This window comes from Ursus americanus, chromosome 1 (genome assembly GCF_024610735.1).
Source record: "Ursus americanus isolate L20-20 chromosome 1, mUrsAme1.1.p, whole genome shotgun sequence".
Lineage (NCBI taxonomy): Eukaryota > Metazoa > Chordata > Mammalia > Carnivora > Ursidae > Ursus > Ursus americanus.
The window spans coordinates 74,386,977-74,413,548 of NC_142127.1; the positions used below are offsets into that span (position 1 = coordinate 74,386,977).

Consider the following 26,572-nt stretch of genomic DNA (forward strand, 5'->3'; position numbering starts at 1 on the left):
AACCATCATGCTTACTTTAGCAACTGTAGAAAGAAACACAAGATGAACTGAAGTCATGGCCCAGTAGCAAGAATGGAAGCCATGTTTTGTGAGTGTGGTCCAGTACCCAGTCAATGTCCATTTGAATAACAATATTAAAGTTAGAAACCCACAAAGAGTCAACGGTAGATGATAAATATGTTGAAAGAAAGCAGACAGGTGACCAACTGGTGTGCCTTTAGCTTTTCCTGTTCTGCTAAGCGCCTGTGGTGCAGCAGAGAGCTAGCCATAACTTAGATCAATACCACAGGACCAAGGGAAGTCACAGAAGTTGGGGGCACTGGTTTCTTTTAAGGTAAGGAGCAGGGCTGAAAACCGATGACACTGTGGGAGTCTTTAAAAGGAGTAGCCACCTTCTCTGTCTGCTCCCCTTAACTTACACCACTAGGTGACTGCCCTTAAACTCAGCAGAAAACAGAAGGTTTACCATCTGCAGAAGTTAGGGGAAAGAGGTGGGGGCTATGGACTGGTGGATATGGTAAGAGCAAGGGCACTGTATTAAAATTCAAAAAACAATAGAACAGGTGGATCCCTAGCACTGTATACCTGTGTGGCGGAGACTGACCGTGCTCCCTGGTATTTATTCCCTGATTTTTTCTTAGAATCCCCAACTTTTAGCTGGACACATGACTACTCAAAAAATACCTCCTAGTCTCCCTTGTAAGTGTGGCCACATGATTAAGTTCTGGATGGTGAGATGGGCTATTTCCAGTGGCCTTGAAGAGGCCGTGTCCTCCCTTCCTCCTTCCTATAGCTAGGAAACGGGCATGGTGACTGGGGTTCAAACAGGGCTCTTGGACCATGAAGATGAACAACGGACTTGCTGAGCATTACAAAGCAACAATAGATCCTGAGTTTTGTTTTTTTTTTTTTTTTTTTTAAGATTTTATTTATTTATTTGACAGCACAAGCAAGCTGAGCTGCAGGCAGAGGGAGAGGGAAAAGCAGGCTCCTGCTGAGCAGGGAGCTCAATGCACGTCTCAACCTGAGTCAAAGGCAGATGCTTAAATGACTGAGCCACCTAGGTGCCCCTGAATATATGTTTTCATTTCTCTTGAGTATATACCTAGGATGGAATTGCTGGGCCACATGGCAACTCCACATCTAACTTTTTGGAGAAGGACCCGAGTGTTTTCCAGAATAGATGCACAACTTTTACATTCCCTTTAGTAAATTTTTCTACATCCTCAACGCATTATCGTTGGCCTCTTTGATTATAGCCAATCTAGTGAGTGTGAAGTGTTATCTCATTTTGGTTATTTGCAGGGAAACCTGATAAGTAATGTTGCATTTCTTCTTGGCTGTTTGTATATATTCCTTGGAGATATGTTTATTCAAATCTTTTGCCTATTTTTAAGTGGAGTTACCTTTCACTTATTGAGTTGCAAAACTTCTTTTCATATTCTGCATATGAGGGCATAATTTCTTTATATGGTTTGCAAATATTTTATTTGTCTGTAGGTTGTCTTTTCATTTTTTTGATGCTGTCCTTTGAAGCAAAAAAATTTTTGAATTTGTATGAAGTCCCATTTTTCTATTTTTATCTTTTATCCCCTGTGCTTTTGTTGTCATATCAAAGTAACCACTACCTAATCTAAGTTCATAAAGACTTATTCCTATGCTTTTTTCCAAAAGTATTATTGTTTTAGTTCTGACATGTAGGTATATGATCCATTTTGAGTTAATTTTTATATGTGGTGTGAGGTAGGGATCCAACCCCACTCTTCGCATGTAAAAATCCAGTTGTCTTAACATCTCCTGAAAATATTATTCTTTCCCCTTTGAATTGTTTTGGCTCCTTTTTCAAAAATCAGTTGCCCAATTTCTCAATTCTCATTTCAACTCTATTGATCTATACGTCTATCCTAATGATAGTACCATCCAGTCTTGATTCTCACTGTAGCTTTGTGGTAAGTTTTGAAACTGAGAAGTGTGAATCCTCCAACTTTGTCCTCTTTTAAAATTGTCTTGGGGGCACCTCAGTGGCTCAGTGGGTTGAGTCTCCAACTCTTGATTTCAGCTCAGGTCATGATCTCAGGGTCATGAGATGGAGCCCCATGTCGGGCTCCACACTCAGCAAGGGGTGTGCTTGTCCCTGTCCATCTGCTCTTCCCCCCCACTTGCGCTCTCTCTCTCTCTCTCTCTCTCTTAAATAAATAAATAAATAAAATCTCTAATAATAAATAAAATAAAATTATGTTAGCTATTTTGAGTTCCTTATATTTCCATGTATATTTTAGAATTAGCATATCCATTTCTGCAAAAAAAGGAAGCTGAGATTTTGATAAGAATTGTTAAATCTTAGGATGCCTGGGTGACTCAGTCAGTTAAGCATCTGCCTTCAGCTCAGGTCATGATCCCAGGGTCCTGGGATGGAGCCCCGAGTTGGCCTCCCTCCTCAGTGGGGAGTCTGCTTCTCCCTCTCCCTCTACCCCTCCCCCCACTTGTTTTCTCTCTCAAATAAATAAATATTTTTTAAAAGAATTGTTATATCTTAGATCAATTTATGAGTATTGCCATCTTAACAATATTAAGTTTTACTACCCATGAATATGAAATGTATTTCCACTTATTTAGGTTTTCTTTAATTTCTTTCAATGATGTTTTAGTAGTTTTCAGTATACAAGCCTTGAACTTTTTTGGCTAACTTTATCCCTAAATATTTCATTCTTCTTTGTGCTATTGTAAATGGAATTTTCTTAATTTCAGTTTCAAATTATTCACTGCTAGTGCATACAAAAAGAGATACAAAAAGTTGATTTTTATATATTGGCCTTATATCTTACAATCTTCCTGAACTCATTTATTAGTTCTAATACTTTTTTTCAGTAGATTCCTTAGGATTTTTCTTTTTTTTTTTTTTTTTTAAGATTTTATTTATTTGACAGAGACACAGCGAGAGAGGGAACACAAGAAGAGGGAGAGGGAGAAGCAGGCTTCCCACTGAGCAGGGAGCCTGACACGGGGCTCCATCCCAAGACCTTGGGATCATGACCTGAGCCGAAGGCAGACGCTTAACGACTGAGACACCCAGGTGCCCCTCCTTAGGATTTTTCTTGACGCATATCAAGTTCATGTCATTTTCAAATAGAGAATTTTTCTTCTTTTCTGAGGAATTCTTGCCTATTTGCCTTGGATAGAATCTCCAGTTCATCATTGAACAGAAGTGCCAAGATCAGACATCCTTTTCTTGTTCCTGATCTTAAGGGGAAAGTTTTCAGTTTTTTTTACTGGTAAGTACAATGTACAAAACTGTGGGTTTTTCATAGACGTCCTTTATCAGACTGAAGATTTTCCTCTTTCAGCTTTATTGAGATATAATTGACAAATAAAAATTGTATGTGTTAAGGGTGTACAAAGTGATTATTTAATATACATATGCATTGAGAAGTGATTACCACAATCAAGTTAATTAACCCCATCAATTCAGTTACTCTGTGTGTGTGTGTGTGTGTGTGTGTGTGTGTGTAGTGAGAATACTTAATATCTACTCCCTTGGCAAATTTCAAGTACTCAATACAGTAGTATTAACTATAGTCATCATGCTGCATATTAGATCCCCCTAATTTTTAAACATTGATAGGATTCACCAGTGAAGCCATCTATGCCTGGGCTTTTCTTTGTGCAAAGATTTTTTTTTAAGTTTTGTTTTAAGTAATCTCTACACCCCACATGGGGCTCGAACTCACAACCCCAAGATGAAAAGTCACATACCTTTTTGACTGAGCCAGCCAGGCCCCCCTCTTTGTGCAAAAGTTTTTAACTACTAATTCAATCTCTTGTTATAAGTCTTCTGTTCTATTTTTTAAAAAGATTTTATTATTTTTTAAAGATTTTGGTTATTTATTTGACAGAAAGAGAGAGAGAGAGAGAGAGAGAGAGAGAGCAAGCAGGAGGAGCAGCAGGCAGAGGCAAAAGAAGAAGCAGGCTCCCCGAGGAGCAGGGAGCCCAATGCGGGGCTGGATCCCAGGACCCTGGGATCATGACCTGAGCTGAAGGCAGAGGCTTAACCGACTGAGTCACCCAGGCGCCCCTAAGATTTTATTTAAAATTTTTTTTTATTTTATTTTTAAGTAATCTCTACACCCAACTTGGGACTCGAACCCACAACCCTGAGATCAAGAGTTGCATGCACTACCAACTGGGCCAGCCAGGCACTCCTATTCTATTTCTTCTATTTCATCTTAAGTCAGTTACTGGTGAAAGGAAATTTGGCATTATGAATAAAATTTTAAATAAGTGTATCTTTTGATTTACCTGTTCCAATCCCAGTAATTCATTGCCATTATATATTGCTATATAATAAATCACCCCCAAATTTAGTGACATAAAATAAGAACTGTTTTATTATGTTCACAGATTTTGTGGTTCAGGAATTTGGGTAGGGCACAGTGGAGACTGATTTGCCTCTCTCCCATTATGTCTAGGGCCTAATCCAGGAAAATTCAAACAGTTGGGAGAGGAAAGTAACTCAAATGACAGAGGTCTGGAAACACCTGGAAGCTGGTCTAGGATGACTTGGAGACTGGGGCTATTGACTGGAGCACTTACACATGGCCTGTCTCAGTGACTTGGGCCTCTCATAGCATGGGAGCTGGATTCCAAAAGGTAGTCCCTCAAGAGAGAGCTGCTGAGATCAAGTGTTGCATGAAAACAAGATGGAACCCGCATGTCTTTTTATGATCTAGTGTGACTTCTGCTATGGTCTATTCCAAAGAACATGTGAAGTTGGAGATATTGTGGCAGATATTTGCAGAAAAAATCTGCCACACCTATCGTATATAAAACTTGTATTTGGTAAAATAAAAAAGCAACAGGTACAATATATTTGTAAAGTTCAAAAAATGGGTGCATATATAGAGAGACAAATACTCAGAGAAAGAACTGGAAGGAATGGGATCTCTGTACCAGTTATCTCGGTGATGGGGATGAAGGAGATCGGTAAACCTGGGCTTTCATATATTTTGATCTACATTATTTTATATTGTTTGAATCTTTTACAATGAGAATTATTAATCTATATTTTACATAATAAAATATCAATGTTGAAAATATCAGTTAAAAAAGAAAACACCAGTTTTTAATAAAAGACGCAATGTATGGATGCCTTCGATTTATAAGACAAAAGAATAATGTAAGGCAACATGTATATTGTAGAGGCTGTTTTTAACTTGTTCAAGGCAAAAGGGGCCACAGCAACCACCTGGCTGAATACAGACAGGCCCATCAGGCGACCCACCTCAGAGTATCCATAGACCCTAACTAACCAATGGGTTATTTAGAATCAGGCACACGTACCAAAAAAGGGAAAATTCCCTATGTTCCCATACCTCTTCACCTTTCCTCTTTAAAAACAGCCCCCATCTACTGCCCCATGGCAGACAGTCTCTGCTTGGCTGTCCTGCCCACTGCTTCCTAGCAGGGTACACAATAAACTTCTATCTCCTTTGTTCCACCTGGGGTGAATTCTTTCACTGCCCATGCCATCCCCCCCACACATCATCGCCCCACGTCTGGGGGACCCCATCTGATCAGGAGAGACACTATATATATATGACATAATAAAATGCCATTTATTGGGGCTCAGGGATTAGAAATACAGGGGTGGGGTGCCTGGGTGGCTCAGTCAGTTGAGCGTCTGCCTTTGGCTCAGGTCATGATCCCAGGGTCCTAGGACTGAGCCCTGCATCGGGCTCCCTGCTCTCAGGAGACTGCTTCTCTCTCTCCTCCCAGTTAAGTGCTCTCTCTTTTGCTCTCTCTCTCTCTCAAATAAATAAAAATTTTTTTAAAAAGAAAAAAGAAACACAGGGGTTTTCAGAGGGATGTGAGACATAGGAAAGGAAACTCTAGAACCTACAATTCAAAGCTCTTTGTAAACGCAGAGCAATGGGAGTTATTCCATGCTTGACACTTAACCAAATTTACAAATCTAGCAGTGGAGTAAATTCCACATCATGCAGGAAACTAAGAATTTACAGTGGGCAATATAGATTTATAAATATTTAGTTGCTAATCTGCATGCAAAAGGAAAATCCCAAGTTTTGCTATTTAGGAGAAAGTACCAAGGGTTTTTTGTTGGTTGGTTTAAACAAAATCTGAGGGATTCTTCCCATGCTCTCTTTTCTCTCCAGTATTTTGTGGCTGTGATTTTTGCTTCTGGCAATGGCAGGATAACTTATTCCAAACAAACTCTCTCACTAAGAATAACTAGAAAATCTGAACAAAATGTAAAATACATAAGCTTGCAAACACTGAGGAGTTACCAAGGCAATGATGACTTGAGGGGCCAATATCCTTGAGAAAAGAAAAGGGGGGGCCAAGGAAGCAACCTTTCAAAGTATTAAGGAATTTACCAATAGTGGCTGAAAGGTTGAGCAGAATTTTAGGTAGCTGCATGGAGCTGAGGGAAAGATGGGTGCTGGAAGCCTGCCAAGGAGGACCCCAGATTTTTCATTTGGGATCCTGTAACAGACACCGTTGGTGCCCTGCCCATTTCCCTCAGGTCTTCCCATTACAGTAAATGTAGGTTAACTTCCAGCTGCCAGTATCCCATTTGCATTTCTTTTGGCTGTCAGAGCCCACTCCATGTTTGGCAGGCTGAAGTGCCAAGAATTTATTCTCTCCACCCTAGGTCCTCAGTATTGCCCCTTGGGGAGAATATTCTGAGGCTCTTCTACACTGGCTCCCAGAGTTCCTCAGAGGCATTAAGTTCCAGGTACCCACAATAGGTACTTCCTGATAATACGTTCTGTTTTGGATGTCATCCCTTTTCCCTCTCACTTCTTTACTCTCTTACAGGGGTTTTCTGGAATCACCTCCCAGATAAACTACTTGCATTTGAAATCATGTTTCAGAGCTTCTGCTTCTGGGAAAACCACAAACTAAAGCATTTGGGCCAAGAAATGGTCCTACAAAATGGGGTTCCCAAGATGGGACTCTCTATTGGATCGCTCACTGACTAGATGGTTAACAAGGACCCCATGTGGGGAGCTGATAATCCCTGGAATGCTGTGGCACCACCGCTAAGACTCTCACTTGTGCACTGAGATAGGATGCAGGTGGTAGAAGCGCTGGCTTATACAACGTCACTGGCTTTGGAGACATGGCAATGGTAATGATAAAGACCGAGGCTTGTTTTATGGTTAAGCGCCATCGATGGGCACGGCTGTCATTTTGGTGAGCCATGTGGGGGCAGGCTTTCAATTTGACCAGCCTACTCGGGATTCCCCGGATGGAGCAGTTGGCCTCCGCTGCGCACCAGGGCTCCCACATTTGCCTCCCAGCAATGGCTGGGATAGTTCCGAGTCAGCTGCTCTTGGCTCCTTGGCCCCAGACGGGAGGACGGGGAGGTTGGGGAGGACGCCCTTGGCAGCTGCCAAAACCTGTTTCGTTCGGAGGATTTTCTTTCTGCCTTGCCCGGAGCTGGCATGGACTGCCTTAAGTGCATCTGGTGAAGCAGAGAAACAAGTTCGAAGTAGCGGGCCTTAGAAGTTTGCTCCTGGTAAGTTCCCCTGATAATTGCACATCCGACCCGTCCCTCCTCGGTTCACGGCTGTTGAGTTCTTTTGAACCATTTGTTCTTTTTGTTTGTTTGTTTAGGATTTTATTTATTTGAGAGAGAGTGTGCGTGCGCGGGACGGGGTGGGGTGGGGAACGGAGGGAAAGGGACAAGCAGACTGTGCTGAGCCCGGAGCCCACGCAGCTGGAGAGCGTGGCCTGAGCCCAAATCAAGTGTCCAATGCTTAACTGAGCCACCCACGTGCGTCTGTTCCGGGTTTTCATAACCCATTTGTTCAGGTTTGTGCGGTGTAGAGAACAAAATGGAGTGTCTCATGTCCCTCAGGAGCCTGTGTCAGGCAATGACCCAAGTAGTTAGAAGTACTGCAGCGTCAGCTGATAATGAGCAGAACCAGAGGAGGTCTGCAGGAGCCTAAGACTGATTAAACCCCTGTAAGATATTATTTATTTACCTATGAGAGAGAGAGCACGAGCAGGGGGAGCGGCAGGCACAGGACGAGGGAGAAGCAGGCTCCCCACTGAGCAGGGAGCCCGATGTGGGGCCTGACCCCAGAACTCCGGGATCACGCCCCGAGCCGACGGCAGACGCTTAACCGACTGAGCCACCCAGGTGCCCCAATTAACCCCTTTATAAAGGGAAGGAATTTTGCAGCAAACTGTCAGACTCTTCAGACAGGACCTGTGTCTGACCACCCAAGAAAGGCAACTGCCATGGAGACCTCGGCCCCATCAGTCTCCCAGCAGAACCGAGATCCTTCGCGGCTTGGTCATCAGAAGCAGTAAGCGCCCAGAGCTGAGGGACCTGACCTTATCTCAGCTGCGCGCCCACAGACGGACTTCCCATTTGGCTCGTTCGCTCCCTACACCCTTCTGTTATCTCGTTGGTTGTGTGGTTTGTCTTGGCCTGCTCTGTGTGCTGTGTAAGGAGCCAAGTTTAATCCCTGGTGAAACGTCATGGAGTTTGGAATCCCGAACCTGCTTTCTAAAATTGGATCACCTTGGCTTTACGACCGAGGGCAGCCAGCACTGTGGAAAGACACCGCTTGCGTGCGCGCGGTCCCGGCGTGCTCGTGGCCCGTGGCTGGAGTTGGGGCGCGGCGGGTGGGGGTGGTGAAGGTAGCGTCGGAGCGAGGAGGGCCGTGAGGGAAACGGGAAGCCCGGGGGCGCGGGTGGCGAGCTCCCGGCCGGACCTGGTGTGTGTGTACGTGTGTACACGACAGGCCATGCTAGCTTCTAGCCCTTCCCGAAGACTCCGGGGAGGAGATTGGCTGACTGGTCTACTTTTAATTAGAAACCTATAACTAAGAAGAAAATGATTTTTATTGTAACATCACCTCCGCGGAGCTCTGAATGGCTTTCTTGGATTTCTTCCTTCCGTTTGGTTGCCTCCAAACAGCAGGTTTGGGTTTGGCTTTCTGCTCTTGCCTGGGAAGCTGTTTGGGTCGGTCGGTGAAGGCCCCCACGCCCCGACTTTTGGGGAAGAACAAAATACTAACAGCAGAAACTCTGGGCTCAGTTATAGATTTGTTTCTTCTGTGTTCTTCCTGAACTTTTGACTGAGAAGATGGGGAATACTCCTGTTCCCAGATAAAGTCCATTAGGCTATATTTTGAATAAATGGGGCAGCGGGCAGAGAGAAAGCCTGTTCTGCAGGAGGGAGAGAGAGGAGCTGGAGACAACGGAATAGGAGTCCGCGCTCAGAATGACCTGGGGCCTTGCTGGTGGCACTGCCCCTGTCCCCGCCTAGCCCTTCTCCCGGGCCTCTGCCTCCGCCAGCTCCTACACCATCCTCCCTGCCCGCGGCGCCTTACCCTCACTACCGAGGAGCAGAACACCCCCCTAAGCTGGTGGGCCACCTGCTGACGTAGTTCAAACTGCAGCATCTCCCAAGTGAACATGAAGGGGCCCGAGAGCTCCCCTGGACTTAAACCACCCACTTCAGATTTCCCCACAAGAGCCCCAAGTCAGATGGATGGTGGGGAAGAAATTGACTTTGAGTGGACGCAGGTGCAACATATTCAGTATTAAAGGTAATTTAAGTTTGTTGATTTCATTAAAATAGACATGTCTGTAGAGCTATTAGCAGTAAATGTAAAATTTTTATTCTACCAAGGTTAACTAAAGGTCAGATAAATTCGTGTTATTTGTTGCAATTTGTCAGCAAAAAGATGACTTAAAATGATAGTTAATTGTGTCTGTGTCATCAAGTTTTTGCGGACAACTGTTAGGAACAAGTAGGTTGAGGAAATAAAAAGGTTTAAAGCTTTCAAAACCTTTGGTAACCTGAAACTTTGAAGTTTTGCTAAGTTAAATGATGAATTGGGTTGAATTCATTGGATAACTAAGTCTTTTTCAAATAAGATAGAATACTGAAGCATTGGTGACTGAACATAGGTTTATCTGCTTTTGGCTTCGTAGTGCAGAGAAACAGGATGCCTGGGTCTGTTCGTAAACCTGCTTTGTGCTTTACTGAAAAACACATTTTTAGGAATTATGAAATATATTCATAAATTTCCGATCTAAAGTGTTCTGTAACAGAGTTTACAATTGTTTACCTACTTAGTTTTCACTGGAGACTAAGTTTCATTCATTCATTTAATTCCAGTATGGTTCATATACAGTGTTATATTAGTTTCAGGTGTACAATATAGTGAGTCAACACTTCCATCCATTACTCAGTGCTCATCATGATAAGTGTACTCTTAATCCCTTCACCTGTTTCACACATCCCCCCCCCACCTCCCCTCTGGTAACCCCCAGTTCTCTATATTTAGGAATCTGGGGGGGGGGTTGTTGTTTGTCTTTTTTTCTTTGTTTTGTTTCTTAAATTTCACATATGAGTGAAATCACATGGTGTTTGTCTTTCTCTGACTTATTTCACTTAGTCTAGTACCCTCTAGATCCATCCATGTTGTTGCAAATGGCAAGATTCCATTCTTTTTAATAGTTGGGTAATATTCCATTGAATATATACACTATGTTTTCTTTATCCATTCATCTATTGCTAGACACTTGAGCTGCTTTCATATCTTGGCTATGGTAAATAATGTTGCAGTAAAAATAAGGGTGCATGTATCTTTTTGAATTAGTGTTTTTGTTTTCTTTGGGTAAATACCTGAAAGTATAATTACTGGATTATATGATAATTCTATTTTTAATTTTTTGAGGGACCTCCATATTGTTTTCCACAGTGGCTGCACTGTTTAGCATTACCACCAATAGTGCACAAGGATTCCTTTTTCTCTACATCCTCACCAACATTTGCTGTTTTTTGTGTTTTCTATTTTAGCCATTCTGACAGGTGTGAGGTGATATCTCATGGTTTTGATTTGCATTTCCCTGATGATGAGTGATGATGAGCATCTTTTCACATGTCTATTGGCCACCTGTATGTCTTCTTTGGAGAAATGTCTGTTCATGTCTTCTGCCCATTTGTCATTAGGTTATTTGTTTTTTGGGGGTTTTTTTTTTTTTTTGGTGTTGAGTTGTATAAGTTCTTTATACATTTTGAGTATCAACCCCTTATCAGATGTATCATTTACAAAAATCTTCTCCCATTCAGTGGGTTCTCTTTTTGTTTTGTTGGTGGTTTCTTTCACCTTGCAAAAGCTTTTTATTTTGGTATAGTCCAAGTAGTTTAATTTTGCTTTTTGTTTCCCTTGCAAAAGGAGACACATCTAAAAAATATTTTTATGGCTGATGTCAAAGAGATTACTGCCTGTTTTCTTCTAGGAATTTTATGGTTTCAAGTCTCACCTTTAGGTCTTTAATCCATTTTGAGTTTATTTTTGTGTATGGTGTAAGAAAGTGGTTCAGTTTCATTCTTTTGCATGTAGCTGTCTAGTTTTCCCAACACCATGTAGTGAAGAAACTTTCTTTCTCCCATTGTATATTCTTGTCTCCTTTGTTGAAGAGTAATCGACCATATAATTATAGGTTTATTTCTGGGCTCTCTATTCTGTTCTGTTGATCTGTGTGGCTATTTTTGTGCCAGTACCATACTATTTTGATTACTACACCAATGTAGTATATTTTGAAATCTGGGATTGTGATACCTCCAGTTTTGTTATTCTGTTTGAAGATTGCTTTGACTATTTGGGGTCTTTTGTGGTTTCATATAAATTTGAATATTATTCTCTTTTTGTGGAAGAATGCTACTGGTATTTTGATAAGGATTGCATTATATCTGTAGATTGCTTTGGGTAGTATGGACATTTTATCAATATTTGTTCTCCCAATCCATGAGCATAGAGGATCTTTCCATTTGTTTGTGTCATCTTCAGTTTCTTTCATCAGTGTTTTATAGTTTTCAGGATACAGGTATTTTACTTGTTTAAGTTTATTCCTAGGTATTTTATTCTTTTTGGTACAATTATAAATGAGATTGGCTGTTGGTTTTGTTTTTGGTTTTTTTTTAAGATTTTATTTTTAAGTAATCTCTACACCCAACATGGAGCTCAAACTCATGACCTCAAAATCAAGAGTTGCAAGATTCAGGGGCACCTGGGTGGCTCAGTCAGTTAAACATCTGATGCTTGATTTTGGTTCAGGTCATGATCTCAGGGTCTTGAGATTGAGCCCTCTGTAGGGCTCTGTGCTCACCAGGGAGTCTGCTTGAGAGTCTCTTTCTCTCCCTCTCCTTCTGCCTCTCCCTGCTGTGCTCATAGTCCCTCTCACTCACTCTTTCAAAATAAATAAATCTAAAAAAAAAAAAAAAAAGGAGGTGCATGCTCCACTGAGTCAGCTAGGTCCCCTGAGATTGTTTTCTAAATTTTTGTTTTTGATACTTCATTATAAGTGTATAGAAATTCAACAGATTTCTATATGTTGATTTTGTATCTTGAGACTTTACTGAATTCATTTATCAGTTCTAGTAGTTTTTTTGGTAGAGTCTTTAGGGTTTTCTACATGTGTTATCACGTCATCTGCAAATAGAGTTTCACTTCTTCCTCACCAATTTGGATGCCTTTTATTTCTTTTTCTTGTCTGATTGCTGTGGCTATAATTTCCAGTGCTATGTTGAATAAAAGTGGTGGAAGTGGACATCCTTGTCTTGTTCCTGATCTTAGAGGAAAAGCTCTGTTTTTCGCCATTGGGTATGATGTTATCTGTGGGTTTTTCATATAGGGCCTTTATTATGTTGAGGTATGTTCCCTCTAAACCTACGTTGTTGGAAGTTTGAGACTAAGGCTTCTAAAAGTAAAAATTCTGATAAATGTAATTAAGACTGCTGGAAAATAAGGAAAGCAACATTGTATGCAAGGAAAGTAAGATACGTTTTTGTTAAGATGGTATGAGGAATGGGAATACATTTTTGTTGTGGGAAAGGAAAGTAATTTTGTCCTAAAATGAGATTGGTTATTTAGAGAGAGAAGACTTAAATCAAAATCTGAATGAAAAAGAAAGTTGTAAGTTTTGAGGAAATCTTTGGAAAATAATTTTATGCATGGTCAGGGCTAAGATTAGAATGAATGAGTTTTTAAAGTACACTGGCATAAGATTGAGATCGTTTCTCTCTTCATTAAAATGACAAAGTTTTCTTGGATTGTTCATCTGCTCTTGATAATAAATTGTAAACAGTTTTTTTGTTCTCTATTTCCAGAGAACCAAAGTTTCTATGTTGTCTTTATCAGGTCTTTGATTACTTAAAGTTAAAACTTCCCAATATAAAAGAGCCAAGTTTTGCCAACAAGTATATAACCTTCTATATTTGCCTTTAGAATCTCTTATTTCCAAACCTTGGTTAAATAGATAGTTAAATATTGAGTTTTATAATGATGTGTAATCGTATTTAAGCATGTGCTTTAAAACCCTCTGAAGTTTCTAACAAACTTCCCAAGATTTGAATTCTAAATGAAGTCTTTTTTTTTTTTAAAGATTTTATTTATTTATTTGACAGAGATAGAGACAGCCAGAGAGAGAGGGAACACAAGCAGGGGGAGTGGGAGAGGAAGAAGCAGGCTCATAGCGGAGGAGCCTGATGTGGGGCTCGATCCCATAACGCCGGGATCACGCCCTGAGCTGAAGGCAGACGCTTAACGACTGCGCCACCCAGGCGCCCCCTAAATGAAGTCTTTTTGACTAATTAGACTGTTTATTTGGTGTGTTATGTGGGAAGCACTGTCAAACATATGATAAACATTCTTAGGTTATATTGCATGGGCAAATGCTCTAACTGTCCTAGAAAATATATTAAATTCCTAAAACTTGCCCTGGTTACAGAAGCATTTAAAGAGAACCTCTTTTCCTACAGTGAGTTTGCTAAAAAATCAGGACCTGTACCTGACTGTGAGAGTAGGAGAGTGTAAAGAAAGCTACATTTACAGCCCTTCAGTGCTAAAATCTGGACCCTGGTAAGAGAGTGGGGCTCTCTGACCTGGGATGGGATATACTTGAGAACATTGACCCTCCAGATTCCTTGAACCTTCTGACATGGTTGAAGTTGCCCATTCCCCGCCCTGCTAGAGGATAATGTCTCCAATATTCCAGATGAGCACAAAAAGCCTTCGCATAAAGCAGATGCCTCACAAAATGACTTATTTCCTCCTGAAGATCTGTCCTTGCCTGTCCTCATTGCTTCTAGACTACAATCAGGATTTTTGCCATGGCCTATTTGAGAAATCCTATCACTGCTTTGGGAAGAAAGGTATTTACCAAAAGTGTCACAAGACCTGGCTAATACGTAGAGCAGGAACTGGGAGAACATGACTAGAATTGAACTTGAAGGTGTTGGACCAGGGATGGAGAGAATGGTGTAATACAAGGCTGGGTAAGGGAGAGGTTTTTGATATGGGGGAACTTTCCCTTGGCTGAGGATTTAATTCCAAGGGCACCCGAAGCTTGTCTTAGTATGCTGGTGCGAGCACACCTTGAAGCTCAGAAAAACTGATGGCCTACAGTAAAATAAGGAGGAGATGATGGAGTTGTCTTGACAGAATATTGAGGAAAGGGCCAAACTTCTTGGAGTGATAATAATAGACATGCTAAAATGAATTTATGATGTTAGATGAGAGAATCCGTCAGCTAACCATTTCCATGGAGCCACAGGACACTCTCTTCACTAAATCAATAAGGAACAGTACACCCAGCATCACTGAGAAGTTTAGAGGTAGGTCTCCCGTATAGGCCAGGATTATCAGTAGGGGCTGATACTAAAGAACTGGGTTTTTAGCATCAGTTGGGTTAAGTGGATTCTAGACTAGCAGAGGTCAAGGTGCAATATCCCATCATCAGAGGCAAGGTGGATGTAATTTGTCAGCAAATTTGAGTTGGCAACTAGGGGAGCCCTGACCTTCAGAGCTCTGTGACAACTATGTCACCCCTCCTAGTGTTGAGATAGCATTTCAGAGTGCTGCTCAATGTATATAAAAAACAGAAAAGGTCAAGAACAAATGAGCAGAAAGCTGATGTTAGCTACCATGGTAAAAAATCATAATGCCTCTCCAGTTGTCAGATTTGAGTTGGTTCTCAAACCAACAACCCATAGATTGAGGGGAAGGCTGGGTTCCCTTAAGGAAGAACCCTTCAGGGGCGCCTGGGTGGCTCAGTCAGTTAAGCATCTGCCTTCGGCTCAGGTCATGGGATTGAGCCCCACATGAGGTTCCCTGCTCAGCAGGGAGCCTTCTTCTCCCTCTGCCTGCCACTCCCCCTGCTTGTGCTCTCTCTTTTTCTCTCTTTCTATCAAATAAATAAATAAAATCTTTAAAAACAAAACAAAACAAAAAGAATCCTTCAACACGTCAAGTGTATGCAGTGCCAGTTTTTCTTTGCTTTCCCCAAAGGCCATTACCATAGTAAATGTAAGCTGGGGAAATTGGAGTATCTAGCACTTTTCAGTCAGGGACTGAATGCTTGTGTCCTTCAAAATTTCTATGCTGAAACTCTAATTCCCAGTGTGGTGGTATTTTAAAGATAGGGCCTTGTAGGAGGTAATTAGGAGCCTTCATGATGGGTTGGTGCCCTTATAAGAAGATACCAGAGAGCTTGATCTTTCCCAGTCTCTCTCTCTGCCATGTGAGGATAAAGCAAGGTGTCTGCAAAACAGGAAGAGGGCTTTCGCCAGGAACGAAATTGATCAGCACCCTAATTTTGGACTTCCCAGCTTTCAAAATTGCAAGGAATAAATATCTATTATTTAAGCCACCCAGTCAATGGTATTGTTGTTATAACAGCCCAAAATAAGACAGGGTCTGAACTTGTATTTATCCTAGGGAAACCCAAATACCATCATAGCCTTCCTGTTAGAGTAGAGCACATGGACTCCAGATGGTAAATGGAGTCCTGGCCCAAGTCTGCCTCATCGTGAGTCTATTGGGTCCCAAGGTCTTACGCTGCAGTCATGTCCCCTTTCTTTGAAATAAGGATGGACACATTTAGCAGTTGACAAAATCTTCACATTGATCCCTCAGCTGCAGTATAAGGGATATTGAAGTAGGAAAGGCCAAGTGGAAGCCTCTGAAACTGCTTCCCCACCCCAGCCAAGGTAGTAAATCCGAAGCAATGCTGCATCTCCAGTAGAATATTAAAGATCAATGAATGATACCCTCAAAGTCTTTAAAAATGTGGAGATGGTTGTATTTTCCATTTATTTCACCCATTTGGCATCTCCAAAAATGGATCGTGGTTGATAACAATGGATTAACCTAAATTTAAATTTAACCAAGTGGTAGCTCCAATTTTAGCTGCTGTATCAGGTTTAGTATCTATTGGATCAGATCAACACAGCCTATGGAACAGTATGCAAAAGAAAAAGAAAAACTATGCAGCTGGCGATTCGGCAGGGGCAGTTTTTCTAATCACATAAAGATAAAAGATGAGGACAGAAGAAAGTCACATTTACGTGGAACATCCAGTAATTCCTGTTCATGGTCTTCTCCCAGTGCTCTATTAGCTCTCCTACTCTCTTCCACAGAATCTGCACGTTCCACAGACATCACGCCAGCCCACTTTATCAATGACCTCATTTAAATCAAACCGGGGGAAGTGGCAGGTATACTGACTACTCCAGAAACACACCCTTAAGTCAGAGTAAACCCCACAAAGACTGAGTCTGCCGTGTCAGCGATATTTTCAGGAAGAGGACTTACCAGTACATTCTCTGCAAAGTAGTGGACCCACTGTATCTTCTACCACTAAAGTGGAGGAGCAGTGCTTGGTAGACCTCTTTATGCTTTTGGAAATAGCACATATCCCACTTAGAAATACTGCTCTTACTCATTTACCAGGTAATTGAGAAGGCTGTCAATTTTGAGTGAGGCCCAGTGCAAGACAGAGCAATGCGGCAAGTCAGGCTGTGGTATAAACAGCCCTGCCTCTTGGGTCAGGGAATATGGCATGGTACTGGAAGTTTCCATGTAGAGAAGGATGTTGTGGGAAAGCCTCCAAAGAAGTGTGGCAGCATAAACCTCTCAGATTCTGCAGCGAGGGTCTGCTGTCTGTAGCAGAGATCTGCTCACCATTTGAAAAGTAGCTTCGGGCATGCAGCTAACCCTGACCATGAGACATCAAGTGAGTTTGTGACTCGAGCTGCCCACTCTCAGCTGAGGCTCTCAGACACCCTCACCCACCAGACACACACACAATCATGAGGTCAGGTGGGCAGCAGCCATCTGTCAAGTCCAAGACTGTGAAGAGTCTGAGACATTATCTGTCCTGGTTGATCCAGTCAGCCTGTCACTCTGTCACAGTGCTGCGCACACACACACACACACACACACACACACACACACACAGCCTGTGAGACCTCTGCATTTAGACAACAGAACATTTACTCACACAGCATCGTAGCAGTGCCGACTGCCCACCTCCCAAGTCTCCACAGGGCCATGTGATGGGGTCAGATGTATCTGCAGTCCCAGGGTCCTTCTGAGCAGAGCTCTGAAGCTGTGAGACTCAGATTTGATATAGGGTGGCTGGCACATCTGTGCCTTCTCTAGCTATCATTCTCTTTCTCGTTTCTCCGGGAGGAAGAAGGGGGAGAGTTCCTAGGTTTGTTGTTGTTGTTGTTGCTATTGTTAAGTACGCTCTACGCCCAGTGTGGGCTGGAACTCATGACCCCAAGATCAAGAGTCGCTTGGTCTACTAACTGAGCCAGCCAGGTGCCCCGAGAGTCCCAAGGTTTTTATTACTCTTAGAATATAAGCAAATGGACCCAGGGGGAACCTTTAACATTTCTGGAGTAATTCATGATCTCCGATTTCCAGGCGATGTTTGTCATTCAGTCATTCTTGAACCCAGAATGACCGTCATTTTGGCGCAGGAAGCACTGCACAAGCAAGTGTTCGTGAGCATTGTCTCCCGACACAGTCTATTGATGGGATGCATTTCAAGCAGGTCCGGAGGGCACAAGTAGGTCACATCATGTACTTATGTTGCACCAGCTTTTCTCCCTCATCTGACACCTTAGGCCTTGGGGCAGTGGAGGGAGGAGGTGAGTGGATGGCCTGTCGTGGATGGGACTGCTCAATAGGTAGGTATAGCTGAAAATGGACTGCTTTTGCAGTATAGTCCTGCTGGGGGGTGACTCTTGAAGATAGTGGTGAGGGAAAGACCTCCCAGTAGGCAGAGCTTTGAGCAGTATACCTGGCCATTAACATTTTTAGGGACAAAGGTGGCCTGATGTAAGGATATACATGGATTCCTGAGCACCAGGAGCAAGTAAGTTAGTGGGTAAGCCAGGGGCCTGAAAGGACTAACAACTGAGAGATTGGAAACAAAAGGCCTGGAGACAAAGCAGGTGGACAGCCCCACAGGTGTGGGCAGGAGAAGATACCCACCACTCAGAGCATGGCAGGCACTGAATAACCAGGTGGTTTGGATGACCCATCTGTGAAAGGCCAGCCACCCCCTTTCCTGCATAGGGGGCCTTGAAACTAGGATGATAGGAATGAAGACAGTGAATGGGCCCAACAGTAAAACTGTATTCTCTCCGGTGGGGACATTAAGACCGATATAACTTCTCCACTGTTGTATGTCTGACCTGTTGATGTTGTCTCCCAGTACGGTATTTTGCCTCAAGAAGACCAATGAGCCAGCTGGTGGCAAATTTATTGTATCAGACTGCTTCTACTCTGGAAGGGACAGCAGTTTTCCCTAAGTGGAATTTGACACATATTCCAAATACAGATTAGCCTTCCTTGTCCCAGTGCTTTGGCCAGCACCACTATCCAGGGGCTTACAGAATGTCTGCTTTATCATAATGGGATCTTGCTTAAAAATCCTATCAGAAACAGTTTATGACAAAAGAGGTGGGTTTTTTGTTTGTTTTTTAAGATTTTAGTTATTTATTTGAGAGAGAGTGAGTGAGTGAGAGAGCATGAATGGGAGAAGGGGCAGAAGGAGAGGGAGAGGCAGGCGGAGCCTGATGCGGGACTCGATCCCAGGCCCTGGGATCATGACCTGAGCTGAAGGCAGATGCTTAACAGACTGAGCCACCCAGCAAAGGAAGTATTATAATGGGCACATGACCATGGGATTTACCAGTCCTATTATACCACCTCACCTACGAGCTATTGATTAGATAGAATACTGTAACAGCCTCTTAAAAGTGTTGCCAAGACACCCACTTAGGGGAAATAATCTGAGAGCACTATCCTTCACGATGTGGTATATGCTTTGTACTAGCGACCATTGTATGCTGCTGTGTCCCCACTGTATAGAACATGTGTCTGGGAAACAGCAAGTGGAAGTACAGTGGCTTCTTTCACCATTGCTCCAGCAACTCACTTGGGAACAGTTCTGAACAAGAGGTTCTGTTCCAAGGACAGGAGGAAGCTTCCACAAGGGGATGGATACCCAGTGAGAGTTCCATTAAACCTGCTGCTATGACTGCTGCCTGAATATTTGGGGCTCTTTCTGCTGGTTGATCATCAGCCAAATAAAGATAGTAGCACACCGGCAGGGAAATTGGCCTGATTATTATGAAAGACAGGGTTGCTGCTACAGGGGCTGGGCAGACTCTCTCTTGGTACACCTATGACTTGATAATTCAAGTGGGCAATTGTACCAACCATGGCCTTACAAGGGTAAGGTAAGCAGGGACTCAGTTGCTTCAGAAGGGATGAAGGTATGGGCATCCCATCAGGGGCAAGCCTTCTAGACCAGCAGAGTACAAATCTAGAATGTGTGATAGAAGAGAGAGGTGATAAATATCAGTATTGGCCTCAGGGCCAATTGTAGCAGTGTAGACTTTACAGCTTATTCTAATGAACCTCCTGTCATAAGTTCCTCCCCCCCCCCTCTTTTTAAAAGATTTATTTTATTTTGTTTGTTTGGGGTGGGAGGAATAGCAGAGGGAAAGGGACAAGCCGGCTCTGTGCTAAGCACAGAGCTCAACAAGGGGGTTGATCCTATGCCCCCGAGATCATGACCTAAGCTAAAATCAAGAGTCGGATGATTAACTCACTGAGCCACCCAGGGGCCCCTCCTCCTTTTTTAAAATTATGACTGGCCACCACCTGGAGGAAGCAGTGACAGGAAAGAGTAAACTTAATATAGGTCCTGAGCGGATCTCAACAATGCAAAGAGTGAACTGTAGTAAACGTTGTGTCCTCCTTATCTCCTCAGGCCTTACCAAAATAGCGCATACAGGTCTCACTTCTCCTATCAATAGTTGCATCTTTTTGCCTGAGGACTTCGCCTGAGCCAGAGCCCAAACTGCCTAAAAGCAGAATTCAGAAGTGCCAAGAATTAACAACCGCCTGGTGTTTATTCAGAGCAGCCAAAATCAGTGACTAAGGAGTTGGTGTATAAATATCTCTGGCCCCTCAACTGGAATAACTTTAAGACACCTGTGCTTCCCAGAGTTCCTCGGTGGTATTAAACTCCAACTATCCACGAGTGGTAACTTGCTTGATCCTGTACCCTATATTAGATGTGTCTCCTTCCCGGTCTCATTTCCCCATTCCACAGTTGGTCCTCCATAGGATTAGCTCCCCGATAAACTATTTGCACTCAAACTCATGTCTAAGGGTCTTCCTCTGGGGGAACCCAAACTGACTGAGACTACCTGAGTACATACCTCAGGAGTAAAAGTAGACTGGAAATAGATCAGTCCTAAAAAAGACTGAAACCTACTTTCAAATCAGCTCTATACCTGATTGGATTAGAATGATTTCCTTTCCTCTATTTACATGTCAGAAGTAAACGTAAATCCTCCCAGGAGAAAGACATCATCCTGGGCTCCAAATTATCTCTGTAATTTCATACATAATGCCCGGCATTCAAATGAAAGTAGCCAGCCCAACAAAAAGACAAAAATGACTGAAAATCAAGAGGGAAAGTGGACAAGAGGAATAGATCCACAGGAGGTTCCAGATTTTAATATTATCACACTTGATTAAATTATTTTCAAAGAATTATGACCATATGTTCAAGATAACAGCAAGGGAGGACTTTAGCAGAAAACTAGGAACTGTGAACTAGAATCATTATAAAAACTAGAGCCAAAATATATCTGAAATTAAGACTTTAATAGATGAAATTAACAGAAGACTGGACAAACTAAAGAAGATTAGTTAACTGGGCAACAGACCAGAAGAAAATCCCCAAACCGAAAAATGGAGAAGATGGGAAATATAAAAAGAACATGAGAGGCACTTCCAGAAGACAGATTGAAGTACTTTTCCCTGCTTCTTCCACTAAGTACAACAAAAATCCCTAAGCATCATACGTAAAACAAAAGAAGAGACTCCGAAAGGTTCAGAGAAGGCAGAGCAGCTGGGGACCTTAGCTGGATCTGAGGAATGACATGGTTGTTTTCCTGGGTTTTCTTTTTTAGAAAAAAAATTTTTAAGAAGATTTATTTGACAGAGAGAGCACATGAGTACAAGCAGGGGGTGCAGGAGAGGGAGAATCAGGCTCCCCATTGACCAGCCGCATAAGGGCTCTATCCCAGGACCCTGGATCATGACCTGAGCTGAAGGCAGGCACTTCACCGACTGAGTCACCCAGGCGTCCTGAGACAGAAAACTTTTAAAAGACAATGATTGCTCTCCTCCAGGCAAATACCACAGAAAAAACCATGGCCCTACTTCTACTCTTGCCAGCAAAAACTTAAGTGGGGATCCCAGATTTCCACCCTTGCCAGGTTCTGTGCCCCCAGTGTACTTATGCCCCAGGATGAGTCTGATCGGATTTCTTCAGCTCCTCAGGCCTGCTCCCTGAAGAGTTAGTACAGTTCCCGGGCCTTGGCTGGGGTTGGTCCTGCGCCAGTTTTCTCAAATTAAGAAAGAACAGTGGGAATTCTTTTTTTTTTTTTTTTTTTTTTGAGATTCCTCAACCCCTGACGAGGCGGTGTCAGAGAAGGGCGAGTAGGGAGCTGAGACTCTTACCCCTGCTGGGTGATAATGCTCCTTCCAACCTCCTGTTGTGTCCACTGGGAGAGCCTGGACTTTCATCCTCACTCATGGTAATGAGATACCCCTCCCTCTTCCTGCTGGTGTGGCATTTGAGGAGGCCAGGTGGAGAGTCTCAGAACTTTCATGCTGTCCAGAGATAACATGGATTGAGGCCACTCCACCCTGTGTCCCTGGAGCCCTATGAGGTAGCAGGTAATGAAGCAATCTTGCGCCTCCTAGCCAGAGTGATAGTAGAGGCCTCATGGGGAGTCAGAACTCCCAACTCTGTCAGCAGGGAGGAGGAGCTCCTCCCGACCCTGAGTGTTAACATAAGCTGAATGGAGATCCTGGACTCCCTGCTCCACCCCCCCCCCCAACCTGGTACTAATGAGGCAGTACGTCTGTTTTCCCACCAGGGTGTGTCAGAGAAGGCCTGGAGAAATTGAATAAGTAAGATCCAGAGTCTTTTATGAATGCCAAAAAATGTCCAAGTTTCAGTAAAAAAGAAATCACTTGTCATACCAAGAATCAAGAAAATACCAACCTGAATTTAAGAATATCAATAGATGCCAAGATAACACAGAACTTAGAATTACCCAACGATTTTAAAGCAGTCATGACAAAAATGTTGCAATGAGCAATTACAAAAACACTTGAAACAAATGGAAAACTAGAAAGTCCAGGTGGAAATTTTATAACTGAAAAATATGATATTTTTGGGGGGAAAACCCCCAAGGGATGGGCTGAACAGAAAGGAGGGAACTGAGGGAAAAATTGGTATTCTTGAATAATAGAAATTATCCACTAGGAGTAACAGAATAGATTGGAAGAAAAAAAAAAAAAAAGGCCAGAGGATCAGGGGCCTGTGGAATTATAACAAAAGATCTAGTATTCATGTCATTAGAGTTCCTGAAAGAAGAAAGTGGGCAGGCTGAAAAAGTATTCAAAGAAATATGGATGAAAAAAATTTGGCAAAAATAGAAATATTCAGATTTGAGAAGCTGTGTATCTCTCAGGATAGGATAAACCCAAAGAATTAACACGAAGGTACATCACAAACATCTTTTGAAAACCCAGCCAACCACTGTATTTTTGTAAAGTTTTACCAGAATGCAGTGACACCCATTCATTTACATGTTACCTACAGCTGCTTTCTCACTACAAGAGCAAACACACACACTTAAAACATATATAAGAAAAAAATACGTGGGGGCGCCTGGGTGGCTCAGTTAAGCATCTGCCTTCGGTTCAGGGCGTGATCCCAGCGTTCTGGGATGAAGTCCCACATCAGGCTCCTCCGCTGGGAGCCTGCTTCTTCCTCTCCCACTCCCCCTGCTTGTGTTCCCTCTCTCGGTGGCTGTCTCTCTGTGTCAAATAAATAAATAAAATCTTTAAAAAAAAAATACTGTGAACCCTCACTGATCCATCACCCAGTTTCAACTATTAGCTCATGGCCAATCTTATTTTGTTTATACTCCCCTACACCCTACCCCCTCCACTTCTCCCAACCCCCCTGGATTATTCTGAAGCAAAACTAAGACAGCATAACTTTTCCGGGAATCCTTTTCTGAGACTGTTGAAAGGGCAGCAATTTTCTCTCTTCCACATGGAGAATACAAGCCAGGAGCTGCAGGCAACCATTCTTGCAACCATTCAGAACCTTCTAGTGACTTCCTATCTCATACAGAACAAAATCTAGTCTTTACAATAATCTACAAAGTAGAGGTGCCTGGCTTGATCAGTCAGTAGAGCATGTGACTCTTGAACTTGGGGTTGTAAATTTGAGCTCCATGTTGGGTGTAGAGATTACTTAAAAGTAAAATCTTAAAAAAAGTGAAACAAAAACCACAATGATCTACAAAGCCCTATTTAGTCCGGCCCCTGGATCTCTCTCTAACCTCATTTCCTAACAATCTAATACCCATTCAGCTTCCACTGTTCTGCTCTTCTTGCTGTACAGTGAACGCGCTGAGGATGCTTCTGCCTCAGTGGCGGTTACTATTTCCTCTCCCTACACAATGTTCCCTGGGTTATTATCTGCATGGACCTCTCCCTAACTTCCTAAGAATTCTACTCCAAAAAAAAAAAAAAAAAAAAAGGTCATCATCCACTTATTCAACAAATACTTAGCACTTTCTATCTTCCTCGGATTGTTACAGCTTCTTGGGATACACAGTGAACAAATTAAAACAGCTGATGTCACGGAGCTCACCTTTCAGCAGTGTAAAAGTAAACAAACTCCTGTAGAGAAAAACAAAGCCGAGAAGGGGAATATGGATGGTGTTAACAAGGGAGGCTATGGCAATTTTTAGTAACCAGGGAAGGCCTCACAAATATAAACATCAGGAGGAGTGAAATGCGTGTATCCAGAAGAGGAAGGACTGTACTTGTTATGTTTGAGGAGTAAGGCCAGTGAGGCCAGAGCACTGTAGAGGAGAAAGTAGCTGGCATGTGGTCCGAAAGATGGAGTGGCACGGCAGATACTCATAAGGTGATTATAAGGACTTTGGTAAACAGAAATGAAAGCCTTCAGAAGATTTTGAGATGAGTAACTTGACATTTAATTTTAACAGGCTCACTCTGGCTTGTTTGTAGACACAGGACAGTTAGGGGTGGGTTTTTGATTCCACTGGTGGTCCAAATTCTCTACCACGTCTTTTGTCTGCACCTTTTGCCATGTAACCTTGTAATGTCCTCCCATGTAGATGCTGGGACCCAGTCATGTGACTTTGACCAACAGGATGTTAGCAAATTCATTCACTGTGGGACACTTGTCCTGAGGGGGCAGGCTAAGCCTCACTGCCTCACTTTTATTTTTACCCCCCACCACCCCTCCTCGCTTTTAAATCTAAGCCCTTAAGGTTTATGTCAATCTAATACATCTTACTTTCAAACATGTAACTAATACACTCCTCTCACATCTTAGGCTGTTAATCAGTACAACTGAATATCCATATCACCATCTTCAATGGCAAAAATAACTCAAAAATTAGGACTACAGTATGGTTATGTAATTCGAGATTATCTAAGGTTGTCATTCAAAATGTACTATATCAGGGGCACCTGGGTGGCTCAGATGGTTAAGTGTCTGCCTTTGGCTCAGTTCATATCTCCGGGTCCTGGAATCGAGCCCCATGTCAGGCTTCCAGCTTGGCGGGGAGTCTGCTTTTCCCCCTCTGTCTCTCCCCCTGCTCATGCTCTTTGTCTCAAATAAATAGATAAAATCTTAAAAAAAACCAAAACTATCATGGGGTGCCTGGGTGGCTCAGTTGGTTGAGCCTTCGGTTTTTGTTTTGTTTTTTAAGATTTCATTTATCCACCTGACAGAGATAGAGACAGCCAGAGAGAGAGGGAACACAAGCAGGGGCAGTGGGAGAGGAAGAAGCAGGCCCCCAGCGGCAGAGCCCAATGCGGGGCTCGACCCCAGAACACTGGGACCACGCCCTGAGCTGAAGGCAGACGCCCAACGACCGAGCCACCCAGGCGCCCCGAGCCTTCGGCTCTTGATTTCAGCTCAGATTAGGACTTCAGGGTTGTGGAATCAAGCCCTGTGTTGGGCTCTGCTCAGAGTCTGCGTGTCCCTTTCCCCCTGCTCTCTCTCAAATAAAATCTTAGGATGCCTAGTGGCTCAGTCGGTTCAGCATCTGCCTTCGGCTCAGGTTATGATCCCAGGGTCCAGGGATGGAGTCCCTCAATGGGCTCCTTGCTCAGCAAGGAGCCTGCTTCTCTCCGTGCTTGTGCTCTCTGACAAAAAAAGTACATAAAATCTTTAAAGTCAAGTCTTAAAAAAAAAAAACAAAGGGGTGCCTGGGTGGTTATGTCGGTTGGGGGTCTCTTGGTTTTGGCTTAGGTCATGGGATCAAGCCGTGTCAGCTCCACGCTCAGTAAGGAGTCTGCAATTTTCTCCCCCTCTCTAAAATGGAATTAAAAAAAAACATGCTAAAAAAATAAAATGTACTATCATTTAGGGTTTACTCAAGAAAAAAATTCAGACACCCTCTGCACAGGCAATCTTAATGTAATTTGAGTGGGAGTTAACCTTAAGACTAATTCTATTGCAAGGAACCAATGGAACATGCAAAATACCAATCAAAATATACGTGGCTCCCTTCAGAACTAAGAGCTTATGTACAATCTAAGCTACTATTCCATTTGTGTATGTGGGTTTTTTTTAAGATTTTTACAGAGAGAGAGAGCACAAACAGGGGGAGCGGCAGGGAGATGGAGAAACGGGCTTCCTGCTTAATCCGAGGACCCAGGTATCATGACCTGAGCTGAAGGCAGACACCCAACCGACTAAGCCACCCAGGCACCCCACCACTAGTGCTTTTCATCTATTAAACATACACATAACTCTGAGATAAATAGTATAATAATCCTTAGTTTTACAAATATAGACAAGCATAGACTTAGTGACATTCCAAAGTCCTGCAGCTAGTAAGGGCTAGTTTTCAAACTAGACAGTCTGGCTCTGGAGTTCAGATCCTCGTTCTAGTAATAAGAATTTATACTATGGCCTACAAATCTGCTTAATTTTTAAATTTCTAAAAAACCCCAGAACTCTCTTCAACAAACAGTGTAGGAACTGGACATCCACATGCAAAAAGATTAATCCTTCACAAAAATTAACTCAAAATGTATTAGACTTAAATGTGAGATACAAAACTGTAAAACTCCTG

At 42.8% G+C, this 26,572-nt stretch overlaps 1 protein-coding gene across 1 annotated transcript in view; it reads left to right on the top strand.

The window, feature by feature from the left end:
* The first annotated feature begins 7,307 nt into the window (after nucleotides 1-7,307).
* The window catches only part of NIF3L1 (NGG1 interacting factor 3 like 1), a 70,845-nt gene continuing 51,580 nt past the window's right edge, over nucleotides 7,308-26,572 (top strand). The window contains exon 1 of the mRNA XM_087862533.1: nucleotides 7,308-7,540. The gene's annotated coding sequence lies outside the window, so the exon portion shown is untranslated. The remainder of the gene's footprint in view (nucleotides 7,541-26,572) is intronic.